The sequence below is a fragment of the Chionomys nivalis genome, chromosome 1, assembly GCF_950005125.1.
Source record: "Chionomys nivalis chromosome 1, mChiNiv1.1, whole genome shotgun sequence".
Classification (NCBI taxonomy): Eukaryota; Metazoa; Chordata; class Mammalia; order Rodentia; family Cricetidae; genus Chionomys; species Chionomys nivalis.
Window position 1 is genome coordinate 139432687 of NC_080086.1, and position 15719 is coordinate 139448405.

The 15719-nt window shown below is 38.9% G+C and overlaps 1 pseudogene; it reads right to left on the reverse strand.

Moving 5' to 3' along the window:
* Positions 1–14530: 14530 nt before the first annotated feature.
* LOC130870729 (vomeronasal type-1 receptor 90-like) lies at positions 14531–15472 on the reverse strand (annotated as a pseudogene).
* Positions 15473–15719: the final 247 nt, after the last annotated feature.

Sequence of the window (15719 nt, forward strand, 5' to 3'; positions counted from 1 at the left end):
TCTTCAAAATTCCATAGTACCATGAGAATATCATACAATTCTGTTTTTGAAGAGAATCATAAGGGCTTTGTTCCATTTTACTTAAAATTTCAGATTTGTAACCTGCCTTTTCTGATTTATTTGCATCAGCACAGAATGTAGGGGCTCCAGTTATTTGTGTGTCCTATACAGTGTGAAGAAGAATCCAATTAGTTCTCCTTATAACTCAAATTCTCTCACTTTGGTGCTAGTTGTTATAAAATATCTCTTAAATAGTTACTACAAGCTCTTTGCCAGGATTGACTTTCTTCCCATAATTTGTTAATTTCAGCATTAGTGAATGGTACCCCAATTTTTTCTAAGTCTATTCCTGCTAATTTACAAAGTTTTGATTTTCCTTTCAATTTAACTCAGAGACCTTTTCCACATAAGTATTTAATTTTTTTTCTCAGTTTATGTGGTGAGAGAATCTGTTCTAAGATAATGTCTTCCCTTTGCATTACAGTTCCTATAGGGGAATGTTTGGAAGGTAATATGACAAAAATGAAATTAAGATTCAGATCCACTGGATCCACTTGTGACTCTTGTATTTTCTCTTCAATTAAAGTCAATTGCCACTTAGCTTCAGTTGATAGTTCCCTGAGACTATTTAAGATATTGTGACCATCTAAGGTTTTGTTTAAATTAATCATGTCATCAGTTCTACCCTAATAGTGGGCCATAACTGGGAAATGTCTCCTCTAGTAGGAGGCTGTTTGTTTGTTCCTAGCTGCCCATACCCAAGTAATAACACAGAAACTATATTAATTAAAACACTGCTTGGACTATTAGCTGAAGCTTCTTATTAGATAACACTTACATCTTGAACTAGACCATTTCTGTTAATCTATGTGTTGTCACGAGGCCTGTGGTTTACTGGTAAAGCTCTCTGGTGTCCATCTCATGGGGTAGCTATGTGGCATCTTTCTGACTTTACCTACTATCTCTATATATCTCTTCCGGCCTGGCTATATTCTGTTTTGCTATAGGGCAAAGCAGCTATTCCATTAACCGATGATAATCAAATATATTCATAGCATACAGAGGGAAATCTCACATCATTTTATTTTTCTGTCTAAATTCAAAGGAAGATTTTAACATTAATATAGTAGAATTACATATACAAAACAGGTATCAAGCAAGAATTACACTTAGAATATTTTTATGGTCTAAAGTTTCATATCTAATTTATCTTTTATCAGAACTAAGGAAATTATAACTATCTGTCTTCAACTCCACCAAAGACCCCAGGAGGATATGATATTACATAAGTATACAGGAAGTGCATTTTAAGCAACTTCCAAAATTCTAGAATTGACAGAGATATCTTGATGCCTAAACAGTCAATCAAAGGTCTTTTGTAACTTTGGAGGATTCATCTTTAAGACACATAATATCTCACAGACTTTTCCAAGAAGCATGGAATTTGAAAGACTGTTCAGTCACTTTGTTCTGTGTCCTGAAGAATGTCTGGCAAACTCTTTAATGAAGCACAAATCCTTAAGGACTGTTTCACCTTCTTTAGGCAAGTTCAGCAGTCATTTTTCTGTGGATCCTGCATGTCCAGTTTATACAGCATACCATCAAGCAGTTCAGGCAAAAGCAGTTTCTTCCCCAAGTGGCTAGGAAACCCCAAAAGGAGCCTCTGATACCCATTTATCCCCTTGTAGTAATTGGTGCTGTCAGAAGCAGACATGCCTCACTGTTGAGAAAAATCTAAGTTCTTAAAACATTTAAGTGCCAAATTCTGTAGGTCTTTGACATTTTGAAGATTATCTATTTGACTGGAATATATCTCTGTATATCTATAAAATGTAACTAATATAATTAAAAGTTTGATTATTATAAATGACTGCCTATTATAATTTTAAATTATATTTTACATTTTTACTTAAACATAATATAATAAACAAGAGTAGAAATATTCATACAACAAATTTGACCTTAAATTTGCATTATAAAAGAAAGTCCATAACAAAGAAAAATATTCATTTCTATATCATATCCCCTTTGTTATTATTTTTTTTGAATTGACTATGACCATTACACACTTATGATCAACCCATTTAAATGAAAACAAACATTTATTAACAATAAAGTTAGGAATTTGGGCTTTGTTTTCTCCAAACTGCCCTCCTGCTCTTCATTAAGTAAAGTATTTTTAGGGTTCATTGAGACTTTTCAGGGAATCTTTTACCATCAAACCACATTAGCTCAGAAGGAATCCACAGGTTCTTATCTTCTATGGAAACAAAAGCAGGACCTCTTTACCAAAGTAACATATTTTTTGACTCAAAATTTGAAGTCATCATACATTTATGTTGGCTTAACTTGGCAGCCCCAAGAATCAAATGTCTCTCAGAAGTCAAAAAAAATCAAAGAAAACAAAATTATATATGACACTCTGTGTATATTCCATTTTTATATGGCTTATTTTTCTTTACTCCTTATTCTGTGACTATCTGTGTTCTTTCATATAACTTTCAGTGTCTCTTTAAAGATTTATTTTTTAAAACATTTACCTTTTTATTGATTTTTATTGAGCTCTACATTTGTCTCTGCTCCTCTCCCTGCCTATCCTCTCCCCTTCAACCCTCTCTCAAGGTCCCCATGCTTTGAAATTTATTCAGAATATCTTGTTTTTTTCTACTTCCCATGTAGATTAGATCTATGTATGTCTCTCTTAGTGTCCTCATTGTTGTCTATATTGTGATTTATGGACTGGTTTTCTTTGCTTTATGTTTAAAAATCACTTATGAGAGAGTACATGTGATAATTGTCTTTCTGTGTCTGGGTTACCTCACTCGAAATAGTGGCATCAAGCTCTATTATTGAACAACAGTAATAAAAGCAGTTTTGTATCGGTATAAAAACAGACAAGTAGACAAATGAAATTGAATCAAAGATGTGGTTATTAAGCCACACACCTATGAATACCTGATTTTTGATAAAGAAGTCAAAATTATATACTGGAAAAATAAAGCATCTTTAACAAATGGTGCTGACATAACTGGATGTCAGTATGTAGAAGAATGCAAATAGATCCATATCTATCCCCATGCACAAAACTCAAGTCCAAATAGGTCAAAGACCTCAATATAACTCCAGTCACACTGAACCTCATAGAAGAAAAAGTGGGAAGTAGCCTTCAACACATGGGCAAAGGAAACCACTTCCTAAATATAATAGCAGTAGCACAAACACTGATAGCAACAATAAAAAATGGGACCTTCTGAAACTGAAACTGTTGACGTAAGTCACAAAATAATCCCACTCAAGTTTGGAATTATGATTAATAAAAGGGTTATTTATTTAAGGGGAAAACTTACAGATCACTGTAATAGACAACAGCCCTCTGCGTGACCAGGAACAGAGTCTAGTAGCTGGAAGCTGAGCCAGAAGCAAGAGAATGAGAGCAAGGCTTCCTCTGCTTTTTAAAGCAAAAAAAGACCATGCCCAAGTAGGCTGGTATCTTAAAGGTTATTGCATGAAGGAGTGGAAGGAGCTCCTTCAGCAATTCCCCCTTTTTTTTAAATAAGAGAGTTCCAAACCCGATACAAAACAATATACACTAGGAACAGGTAACAAGTATAAGATTAGAATTACAATCAACATAAACAATATTAAGCAAGGAACATATGTTAAATGTTTTAATAAACATTCTATCCTAAAGAGTCTAAGTCTTGTATTGGCAATGGCTTGGCTAGATCATTAAAGGACAGTAACTATGACTATCTAATCTTCAATTCCATCGAAGTCCAGAGAAGGGAGATAATATTACTTGAGCAGGCAGGAAGTACAATGAAGCAGTTTCCAAAGTGAGCAATATATGACAGAGACAACTAGCTGCCTGAGCAATCATTCAAAGTCTCATTTTGCAGTGTTGAAGCAACCAACTTTGGCTATGGCCTAGTATAATTGACAGACTATTTTCAGAGGCAGGAAATTTTTCAACATCTGAAAAATACCTTCATAATATAGCAGAATACAGATTAACTAAAAAAATCAGAAGCCCTCTTATATACAAATGATAAACAGACAGAAAAGAATTCAGAAAACATCATCATTTACAATAGTCACAAATAATATGAAATATTATGGAGCAGTTATAATGAAACAAGTGAAAGAACAAAATGACAAGAACATTGAGTCTATGAAAAAAGAAGTATAAGAAGATATCAGAAAGTAGAAATATCTCCCATGTTCTTGTATAGGCAGGATTAAAATAATAAAAATGACAACCTTACCAAAAGCAATCTACAGGCTCAATGAAATCCCAATCAAAATCTCAAAACACAGGCCTCAAAAGAACAATATGGAAAATTAAAAAACACAGGATAGTCAAAGTAATACTATACTTTAAAGGAACTTCCGGAGACGTCACCATTCCTGACATCAAGCTCTACTACAGAGCCATAGTCACAAAAACAGCCTGGGCTTGGCATAAAAACAGACACGTGGATCAATGGAAACAAATAAATTGAAGATCCTGAAATGAAACCACACACCCATGAACACCTAATTATTGACAAAAAGGTAAAACTATGCAATAGGAAAAAGAAAGCATCTTCAACAATGGTGCTGACATAACTAGATGTCATCATGTAGAACATTGAAAATATATCCATATCTATCACCATGCACAAAATTCAAGTCCAGGTGATCAAAGATCTCAACATAAATCCAGGTATACTGAACCTGATAGAACATGAAGTGCAGTTAGCCTTGAATGCATTGGCACAGGAGATCACTTCAAAATGTAACACCAGCAGCATAGACACTAAGATCAACAATCAATTCAAACCTCCTGAAATTTGAAGTCTTGTATAAGGCAAAAAACACCATAAATAAAACAAAATGACAGTCCACAAATGGGAAAAAAAATCTTCACCCACTCCATATCTGACAGAGGTCTGATCTCCAAAGTATATAAAAAAATCAGAGGTAGGTTGATCCCGAATTTCCTGAGGAACCGCCACACTGCTTTCCAAAGTGGTTGCAAAAGTTTGCATTCCCACCAGCAATGGATGAGTGTACCACTTTCTCCACAACCTCTCCAGCAAAGGCTTTCATTGGTGTTTTTTATTTTAGCCATTCTGACAGGTGTAAGATGGTATCTTAAAGTTGTCTTGATTTGCATTTCCCTGATCGCTAAGGAAGTTGAGCATGACCTTAAGTGTCTTTTGGCCATTTGAACTTATTCTGTTGGGAATTCTCTGTTCATCTCAGTGGCCCATTTTTTTTTAATTAATATTTCCACCTGCTCCTCGTTTCCCATTTCCCTCCCCTCCTCCCAAATATTGCCCCCTCCCCCCACTTCCCTCCCCCTATCCCCAATCCTCTTCTCCAACCCCCACACCATTCCCCCTCCCTTTTGATACTGAAGAGCAGTCCAAATTCTCTGCCCTGCGGGAAGACGAAGATCTTCTACCTACATCCAGTAAGGTGAGCGTCTAAACAGGCTAAGCTCCCACAAAGCCAGTTCATGTATTAGGATCAAAACCTAGTGCCATTGTCCTTGGCTTCTCATCAGCCTTCATTGTCCGCCATGCTCAGAGAGTCCAGTTTCAACCCCTGCTTATTCAGTCCCAGACCAGCTGGCCTTGGTGGGCTCCCAATAAATCAGATCCACTGTCACGGTGGGTGGGTGCATCCCTCGTGGTCCTGATTTCCTTGCTCACGTTCTCCCTCCTTCTGCTCCTCATTTGGACCTTAAGAGCTCAGACCGTTGCTCCAAACTGAGTCTCTCTCTCTACCTCGATCCATCGCCAGATGAAGGTTCTAAGGTGATATGTAAGATGTTAATCAGTATAGGATAGGGTCATTTCAGGTTCCCTCTCCTCAGTTGCCCAAGGTACCAGCTGGGGACATCTCCCTGGACACCTGCGAACCCCTCTAGAGTCAAGTCTCTTGCCAACCCTAAGATGGCTCCCTTAGTTAGGATATATACTTCGCTGCTCCCGTATCCACCCTTCCTATATCCCAACCATCCCAATCCCCCGAGCTCCTCCCATCCTCCCCTTCTCATGTTTCTCATCCCATTTCCCCTTTGCCCCATGTCACCTCACCCGCAAGTTCCCAGTTTTTGCCCTGCAATCTTGTCTACTTCCCCTCTCCAGGCGGATGACTATACGATTTTCTTTGGGTTCACTTTCTTATTTAGCTTCTCTAGGATCACAAATTATATGCTCAATGTCCTTTATTTATGGCTAGAAACCGATTATGAGTGAGTACATCCCATGTTCCTCTTTTTGGGTCTGGGATACCTCACTCAGGATAGTGTTTTCTATTTCCATCCATTTGCACGCAAAATTCGAGAAGTCATTGTTTTTAACCGCTGAGTAGTACTCTAATATGTATATATTCCACACTTTCTTCATCCATTCCTCCATTGAAGGACATCTAGGTTGTTTCCAGGTTTTGGCTATTACAAAAAATGCTGCTATGAACATAGTTGAACAGATACTTTTGTCATTTGATGGGGCATCTCTTGGGTATATTCCCAAGAGTGGTATTACTGGATCTTGGGGTAGGTTGATCCCGAATTTCCTGAGAAATCGCCACACTGATTTCCAAAGTGGTTGCACAAGTTTGCATTCCCACCAGCAATGAATGAGTGTGCCCCTTTCTCCACAACCTCTCCAGCAAAGGCTATCATTGGTGTTTTTGATTTTAGCCATTCTGACAAGTGTAAGATGGTATCTCAAAGTTGTTTTAATTTGCATTTCCCTTATCGCTAAGGAGGTTGAGCATGACCTTAAGTGTCTTTTGGCCATTTGAATTTCTTCTGTTGAGAATTCTCTGTTCAGTTCAGTGCCCCATTTTTTTATTGGGTTAATTAGCATTTTAAAGTCTAGTTTCTTGAGTTCTTTATATATTTTGGAGATCAGACCTTTGTCTGTTGCAGGGTTGGTGAAGATCTCCCAGTCAGTGGGTTGCCTTTTTGTCTTAGTGACAGTGTCCTTTGCTTTACAGAAGCTACTCAGTTTCAGGAGGTCCCATTTATTCAATGTTGTCCTTAATGTCTGTGCTGCTGGGGATAAACGTAGGAAGTGATCTCTTGTACCCATATGTTGTAGAGTACATCCCACTTTTTCTTCTATCAGGTTCAGTGTGTTCAGACTGATATTGAGGTCTTTAATCCATTTGGACTTGAGTTTTGTGCATGGCGATAGATATGGATCTATTTTCATTCTTCTACAGGTTGCCAACCAGTTCTGCCAGCACCATTTGTTGAAGATGCTCTCTTTTTTCCATTGAATACTTTTAGCTCCTTTATCAAAAATCAGGTGTTCATATGTTTGTGGGTTAAAATCAGGGTCTTCTACTGGGTTCCATTGATCGACTTCTCTGTTTTTATGCCAATACCAAGCTGTTTTCAATACTGAGGCCCTGTAATATAGTTTGAGGTCAGGGATGTTAATGCCTCCAGATGATCCTTTATTATATAAGAATGTTTTGGCTATCCTGGGTTTTTTGTTTCTCCATATAAAGTTGATTATTGTCCTCTCAAGTTCTGTGAAGAATTTTGATGGGATTTTAATGGGGATTGCATTAAATCTATAAATTGCCCTTGGTAGAATTGCCATTTTTACTATGTTGATCCTCCCAATCCAAGAGCAAGGGAGATCCTTCCATTTTCTGGTATCCTCCTCCATTTCTTTCTTCATAGACTTAAAGTTCTTGTCAAAATGATCTTTCACTTCCTTGGTTAGAGTTACCCCAAGATATTTTATGCTATTTGTGGCTATCATGAAGGGTGATGCTTCTCTGATTTCCATCTCTGCTTCCTTATCCTTTGTGTATAGGAGGGCAACTGATTTTTTTGGAATTGATCTTGTATCCTACAACGCTACTAAAGTTGTTTATCAGCTGAAAGAGTTCTTTGCTGGAGTTTTTGGGGTCGCTTATGTACACTATCATATCATCTACAAATAATGAAAGTTTAACTTCTTCCTTTCCAATTTGAATCCCTTTGATCCCTTTATGTTGTCTTATTGCTATTGCTAGAATTTCAAGCACTATATTAAAGAGGTATGGAGAGAGTGGACAACCTTGTCACGTTCCTGATTTTAGTGGAATAGCTTTGAGTTTCTCTCCATTTAATTTGATGTTAGCTGACAGCTTGCTATAAATAGCTTTGATTATACTTAGGTACAACCCTTGTATTCCTAATCTCTCTAAGACCTTTATCATAAAGGGATGTTGAATTTTGTCAAATGCTTTTTCAGCATCTAATGAAATGATCATATGGTTTTTTATTTTCAGTTTATTTATATGATGGATTACATTGATACATTTTCGTATGTTGAACCAGCCCTGCATCTCTCGGATGAAGCCTACTTCATCATAATCGACAATTTTCTAATGTGTTCTTGGATTCAGTTTGCCAGTATTTTATTGAGTATTTTTGCGTTGATGTTCATGAGTGAGATTGGCCTGTAGTTCTCTTTCTTGGTTGTGTCTTTGTGTGGTTTTGGTATCAGAGTAACTGTAGCTTCATAAAAGGAATTTGGCAATGACTTCTCTATTTCTATATTGTGAAATACATTAAGGAGTATAGGTATTAGGTCTTCTTCGAAGTTCTGGAAGAATTCTGCATTGAAGCCGTCTGGACCTGGGCTTTTTTTGGTGGGGAGGTTTTTTATAACAACTTCTAATTCTTCGCGACTAACAGGTCTATTTAGATTGTTCACCTGGTCCTGGTTTAACTTTGGTATGTGGTACTTATCTAAAAAAGTGTCCATTTCTTTTACATTTTCCAATTTTGTGGCATACAGGTATTTGTAGTAAGATATACTGATTCTCTGAATTTCCTCTGTGTCTGTGGTTGTGTCTCCCTTTTCGTTTCTGATTTTGTTAATTTGCGTATTCTCTCCACCGTTTGATTAGTTTGGATAGGGGTTTATCAATCTTATTGATTTTCTCCAAGAACCAGCTTTTTGTTTCATTGATTCTTTGGATTGTTTTCTGTGTTTCTATTTTGTTGATTTCAGCCCTCAATTTGATTATTTCCAGTCTTCTACTTCTCCTAGGTGAGTCTGCTTCTTTTTTTTCTAAAGCTTTCAGGTGGGCTATTAAGTCTCCAATGTGTGCTTTCTCTGTTTTCTTTAAGTGGGCACTTAATGCTATGAACTTTCCTCTTAGCACTGCTTTCATAGTGTCCCATAGGTTGGAGTATGTTGAGTCTTCGTTTTCATTGAATTCAAGAAAGACTTTAATTTCTTTCTTTATTTCTTCCTTGATCCAGGTGTGGTTCAGTAGTTGACTGTCCAGTTTCCATGAGTTCATAGGCTTTCTGGGGATAGCATTGTTGTTGAATTCTAACTTTAATCCATGGTGATCTGATAAGACACAGGTGGTTACCAATATTTTTTTGTAGCTGTGTAAGTTTGCTTTGTTACCGAGTATGTGGTCTATTTTCGAGAAGGTTCCATGAGCTGCAGAGAAGAAGGTATATTCTTTCTTATTTGAGTGGAATGTTCTATAGATGTCTGTTAAGTCCATTTGATTCATTACCTCCCTTAATCCTCTTATTTCTCTGTTAGGTTTCTGTCTGATTGACCTGTCCATTGGTGAGAAAGGAGTGTTGAAATCTCCTACTATTAGTGTGTGTGCTTTGATGACTGCCTTGAGTTTTAGTAACGTTTCTTTTACATAAGTGGGTGCTTTTATATTAGGAGCATATATATTCAGGATTGAGACTTCATCCTGGTGAATTGTTCCTGTTATGAGTAAAAAATGTCCCTCTCCATCTCTTTTGATTGATTTTAGTTTGAAGTCAACTTTCTTAGAAATTAGTATGGCCACACCTGCTTGTTTCTTAGGTCTGTTTGCTTGATAATCCTTTTCCCAGCCCTTTACTCTGAGTAGATGTCTGTCTTTGTGGTTGAGGTGTGTTTCTTGTAAGCAGCAGAATGTTGGATCCTGTTTTCGTATCCAATCTCTTAGCCTGTGCCTCTTTATAGGTGAGTTGAGTCCATTGATATTAAGTGATATTAATGACCAGTGGTTGTTAACTCCGGTCATTTTTCCTTTCTTTCTTTCTTTCTTTCTTTCTTTTGGTAGTAGAGTTTGTGTGTTTCCCTTCTTCAAGTTGTGCTGGTGAAGGGTCATTAGATGTCTGAGTTATTGTGGGCATTGTTGGATTCCTTGGTTTGTGATTTTCCTTCTATTACTTTCTGTAAGGCTGGATTTGTGGCTACGTATTGTTTAAATTTGTTTTTATCCTGGAAAATTTTGTTTTCTCCATTTATAGTGAACGAAAGCTTGGCTGGGTATAGTAATCTGGGCTTGCATCCATGGTCTCTTAGTTTCTGCAGTACATCTTTCCAGGACCTTCTGGCTTTCATGGTTTCCATAGAGAAATCAGGTGTAAGTCTGATAGGTTTACTTTTATAGGTAACTTGACCTTTTTCCTTTGCAGCTCTTTATACTCTTTCTTTATTCTGTATGTTGTGTTTTGATTATTATATGACGAGGAGATGGTTTTTTTTGATCCAGTGGATTCAGTGTTCTGTATGCTTCTTGGACCTTCAAAGGAATATCTTTCTTAAGGTTGGGAAAGTTTTCTTCTATAATTTTATTAAATATATTTTCTGGACCATTGAGCTGTACTTCTTCTCCTTCTTCTATCACTATTATTCTTAGGTTTGGTCTTTTTATTGTGTCCCAGATTTCCTGAATGTTTTGTGTTGAGAATTTGTTGGTTATGCTGTTTTCTTTGATCAGAGTGTTTATTTTCTCTATGGTATCTTCAGTGTCTGAGATTCTTTCCTCTATCTCTTGTAATCTGTTGGTGGTACTTGTCTCTGTAGTTCCAGTTCGTTTATCCAAATTTTCCATCTCCGTCCTTCCCTCGGTTTGTGTTTTCTTTATTACTTCCACTTCGTTCTTCAAGTCTTGAACCATTTCCCTTACCTGTTTGATTACTTTTTCTTGTTTCTCTTGGTTTTCTTGGGTATCTTTGAGAGATTTATTCATTTCCTCTACCTTTTTGTTTGTAATCTCTAATTGATTATGGCAGTTTTTCACCTCCTGTTTAAGGTCCTCTATTATTTTCATATAATTCACTTTTGAGTCGAATTCTTCTAATTCTTCTGGATTAGGGTGTACACTTTTTATTTCGGGATTCCTGGATTCTGCTGATGTCACGTTGCCTTTCAAGTTGTTGGGGAAATTCTTGCATTGGTGCCTCCCCATCTCTTCCTTCAAATGGAGCCAGGAGAGGCCTGGTGTCTTGGACCAGTCTTTGCTATGACTAACTCTCTGGGTGTATCTCCTCAGTGTAGGGGCAGGAACCGTTCACTACCAGATGAACTCCTCAACACCAAAACAGGGATGCCTGGTATTCCAATGACCCGCGGAAAGAAGGGCAAATGCAGGGGGTAGGGCGGGGTCGAGTAGAACACAGGCGACACTGCAGTACAAGCTGGAGGTGCCTGTGCTCCCTTTCGGGGGGGTTGCTGAGGCCTGCCTGCTAGGCAGGCACTCACTGCTCTGGTTGGGTAGCCTTAGTGTAGGGGGGTTTGTGCTCTCTACCGGGACAGTCCGCCCCAGGACAGCACACACTCACCCGTCCAGATGGAACTTCTCAGCACCTACACAGGGACTCCTGGTAGCCCCAATGAGCCAGGAACCAAGGGAAGTAGGGGGCAGGCAGAGCGGGTCCAGGAGAGTGCAGCAGACACTGCAGCCCCAGCAGCAGGGGCCCGCGTTCCCTGGCGGGGACCTTGAGGTCTGCCCTCTAGTCAGGCACTCACTGCTCTGGGTTGGTAGCCTTAGTGAAGGGGCAGTAAGCTGTTCCACAGCTAAGGACCTTGCAGACAAGGCTGGCTTGGGGGTGGGGGTGCGGGCGCGTGTGTAGGTAAGAAAGCCCTGCAGCAGGAGCTGGGGGAGGGGCGTTTGTGCTCTCTACCGGGACAGTCCAGCCCAGGATAGCACACACTCACCCGTCCAGATGGAACTTCTCAGCACCTACACAGAGACTCCTGGTAGCCCCAATGAGCCAGGGACCAAGGGAAGTAGGGCGCAGGCAGAGCTGCAGCAGTAGCTGGGGGAGGGGCGTTTGTGCTCTCTACCGGGACTGTCAGCCCCAGGATAGCACACACTCACCCATCCAGATGGAGCTTCTCAGCACCTACACAGGGACTCCTCGGTGGCCCATTTTCTAATTGGGTTAATTAGCCTTTTACGGTCTAGTTTCTTGAGTCCAAATCAGAAGCAGAAGGAGAGAGAGCACGAGCAAGAAACTCAGGACCCCTAGGGGTGCACCCACACACTGAGACAATGGGGATGTTCTATCAGGAACTCACCAAGGCCAGCTGGCCTGGGTCTGAAAAAGCATGGGATAAAACCGGACTTGCTGAACATAGCGGACAATGAGGACTACTGAGAACTCAAGAACAATGGCAATGGGTTTTTGATCCTACTGCACGTACTGGCTTTGTGGGAGCCTAGGCAGTTTGGATGCTCACCTTACTAGACCAGGATGGAGGTGGGTGGTCCTTGGACTTCCCACAGGGCAGGGTACCCTGATTGCTCTTCGGGCTAATGAGGGAGGGGAACTTGATTGGGGGAGGGGGAGGGAAATGGGAGGTGGTGGCGGGAAGGAGACAGAAATCTTTAATAAATAAATAAATAAATAAATTGATTTATTAATTAATTAAAAATTAAAAAAGAAATCAAGAAGCGAGACATCAAAATAAAAAATAATCCAATTAAAAATGGGGCACAGATCTAAAGAGAGAATTGTCAACACAAAGGTCTCAAAAGGCCGAAAGACATTTAAGGAAAGGCTCAACATCCTTAATCATCTGGGAAAGGCAAATCAAAATGACTCTGAGCAACCTGTGTTAAACCAGAATGGTAGGAATGGCTAAGATCAAAAACACATAATACTTCTCTCACTTGGTCTGGTTCCAATCCCTGTTAGCAGCTTTCCTCAGCAGGTATCACATGGCTCTGGGATCTCCAACAGCCTGGGGTCTCCGAGGAAATCCAGGTTTGACTTTCACAGCTTCACACAATGGCTTCTCTAGGCCTCCATGCAGTGACACTTGTGCCTGGCCTCAGCAGCTTTTCTCAGTCACATAGGGAGATTCCATAACCTCTTTCTTCTAACCTTCATCTAAAGCCAGAACCATGTGACCAAAGCTGCCAAGTTCCGCTGCTTTCTGGGGCTGTGATATGGCCCCTCATATAATGGCATCTTCACCTGCTTTCTGTTTTCTATGGTTTCCTTCACTGCCTAAGGTCAGCTTTCCTGGAACTGACAGGAAGGAGAAATTCTATTGAGAATATACTGGATGAATAAAACAAGTAGTTTTTTTATTATCAATAAAAGAAAAAACCAAGTGGAGTGTGGTGTTGCACACTTGTAATCCTGAGCTGGAGAGCCAGAGACAGGAAAATACCTGGGATATCATCTTGTCCTATTTGGCAATCCAAGGGACACTGGAGACACTATCAAAACCAAGGTGAGTAGCTTCTGAAAAAAAAATGGCAAACATTGTCTCCTTGCCTTGGTGTACACATGCACACACATTTTTCAACTCTGCACACACACATGAACACACATGTACACAAAAACACACTGTACATCATATATAAATAATTTTGTTTTACTAATAATATGTCAGTATTGATGAATTACAAATACACAGACACAGGAAATTTTTATATAAGATTTAATAAGTAACTGTGGTAAAAAAGGGAAAATTTAAATTCACAGTATTTTTGTGGATTCAGAGAAACTAGACTTAGGAAAGAGGTTTTTTTTTTTTTTTTTTTTTTGGTTTTTCGAGACAGGGTTTCTCTGTGGTTTTGGAGCCTGTCCTGGAACTAGCTCTTGTAGACCAGGCTGGTCTCGAACTCACAGAGATCCGCCTGCCTCTGCCTCCCAAGTGCTGGGATTAAAGGCGTGCGCCACCACCTCCCGGCTAGGAAAGAGTATTAAAGTTGCAATAGGACATTTAAACTATTTTTGGTGGCTTAGAGTAGATTAAATTCCCCTCAAAAGAAAAATGTAAAATGTCAGCATCAGCAAGAAACTTTCTTTAAGTAACCTCAGCATCAGGGAATATTATAATATAAAATAAAGAGGAGAGACTAAGAGAACTCCTGTGGAAATTTCAACTTATTGTATACAGTGAAGTTAAAAAAATCAGTAGCACTTGGCAGCAAAAATGTCACAAGAATGTCCATGTGTAATACCACAATTTTCTTTAAATTATTAAGAATCTTGTTTTGCTACTTGAACTATTACAGAGTTTAAGAAGAATAAGTTTTTGGAAAAAATAGTTGTGTCTGCACAAGAATGAAGCCTCACAAACTTTTGTCTGTATTTAGATCACGGGGTCAGGGACAATGGCCTCTTCTGACCTTGTGAGCATCAGGAATTCACACACACACACACACACACACACACACACACACATATATATATATATGTTGACTCAATACTCATAAATACAAAAGAATGAATAAATAATTTTATTAAAAATGAGAAAAATTATCTCTTTTTGAAAATACGGTGGCACACAGACTGTATGTGTTTCAGCATATTGATTATTCTGTTATCAGAGCTGATTTGTACCAAAGGAGTAAGTGTGGGATAGACATTCATCACAAACTTCTGAACACACAGGCTGACTGGGTCATATATCCATAACTGGGTTGCAGTGAATGAGATGATGAAGTCCACCCAGTACATGACCACAAAGCAAACCACCAGCAGCAAGATGGTCTGGGTGGTCCTTTTCTCAGGGGATGCTCTCATGTGGCTCAGGTTGTGAAGATACTTGTGTTGCCTTTGATGTCTGAACAAGATAATCACCATGTATGCACTAGTGGCCAGCATAATTCCTACAAGAAATACATCTCTGGAGATTGTCATTGTTAAAATCAGTACCCTGATGATGTAGTTCATAGGAAAGGGTGAGCAGAATTTTGTGACCTTCATCTGTTTGGTCACACTCACATTCGTAAAAGCAACAGAATAGATTATTTGGTAACTAGTGAATGACAAGTTGAAAGACCAAATAAATAATAAAACATAAATCATGTACTTTTTTAGTTTATATTTAAATTTTGCCAAGAAAGAGGAACTGGGACTGATGGTGACAGCCTGGAACACACTCAGGAGGCAGGTGATGCAGATGGAGAGGGTTCTCATCACCCTGCTTATGTAAAAATTTTTCTTACATTTGAAGTCATTCTCAATATTTAGTGCATCACGTATGTCCCAAAGTCAAACATCCATTCCTGTGAGGAGCAGCACTATGTGGATGAAGCTCAGTTGATAGGATATTATGTCTGTGGGCTTAGGTCTGTGACCTAGAATTATGAAAGTATAGAAAACAAGGAGAAACATATTGGCCAGGACTCCAAGTCCAGCTTGGAAATTAAGGACAATTCTAAATGAAGACATATGTAGAAATTGTATTCACCTTAAGAACAGAAAATTTAAAAGAGGATATATATGCCCTGGCAATGCTGAAGCATGCATCAGCAGCCCATATATGGTGGTTCTGTTCACTTTGTCCGTATTGGATTTCATGCTCTAAGTTGATGGGAACGACTTCCTCAAGAAGGATCCAGGTCCCAATACAGATAATTGTGAAGACCTATTTCAAATATCTGAAAAAAAAATGAGTATTTACCAAACTTTTGTTTCACTGGTCAGTATGTCTATATCATCA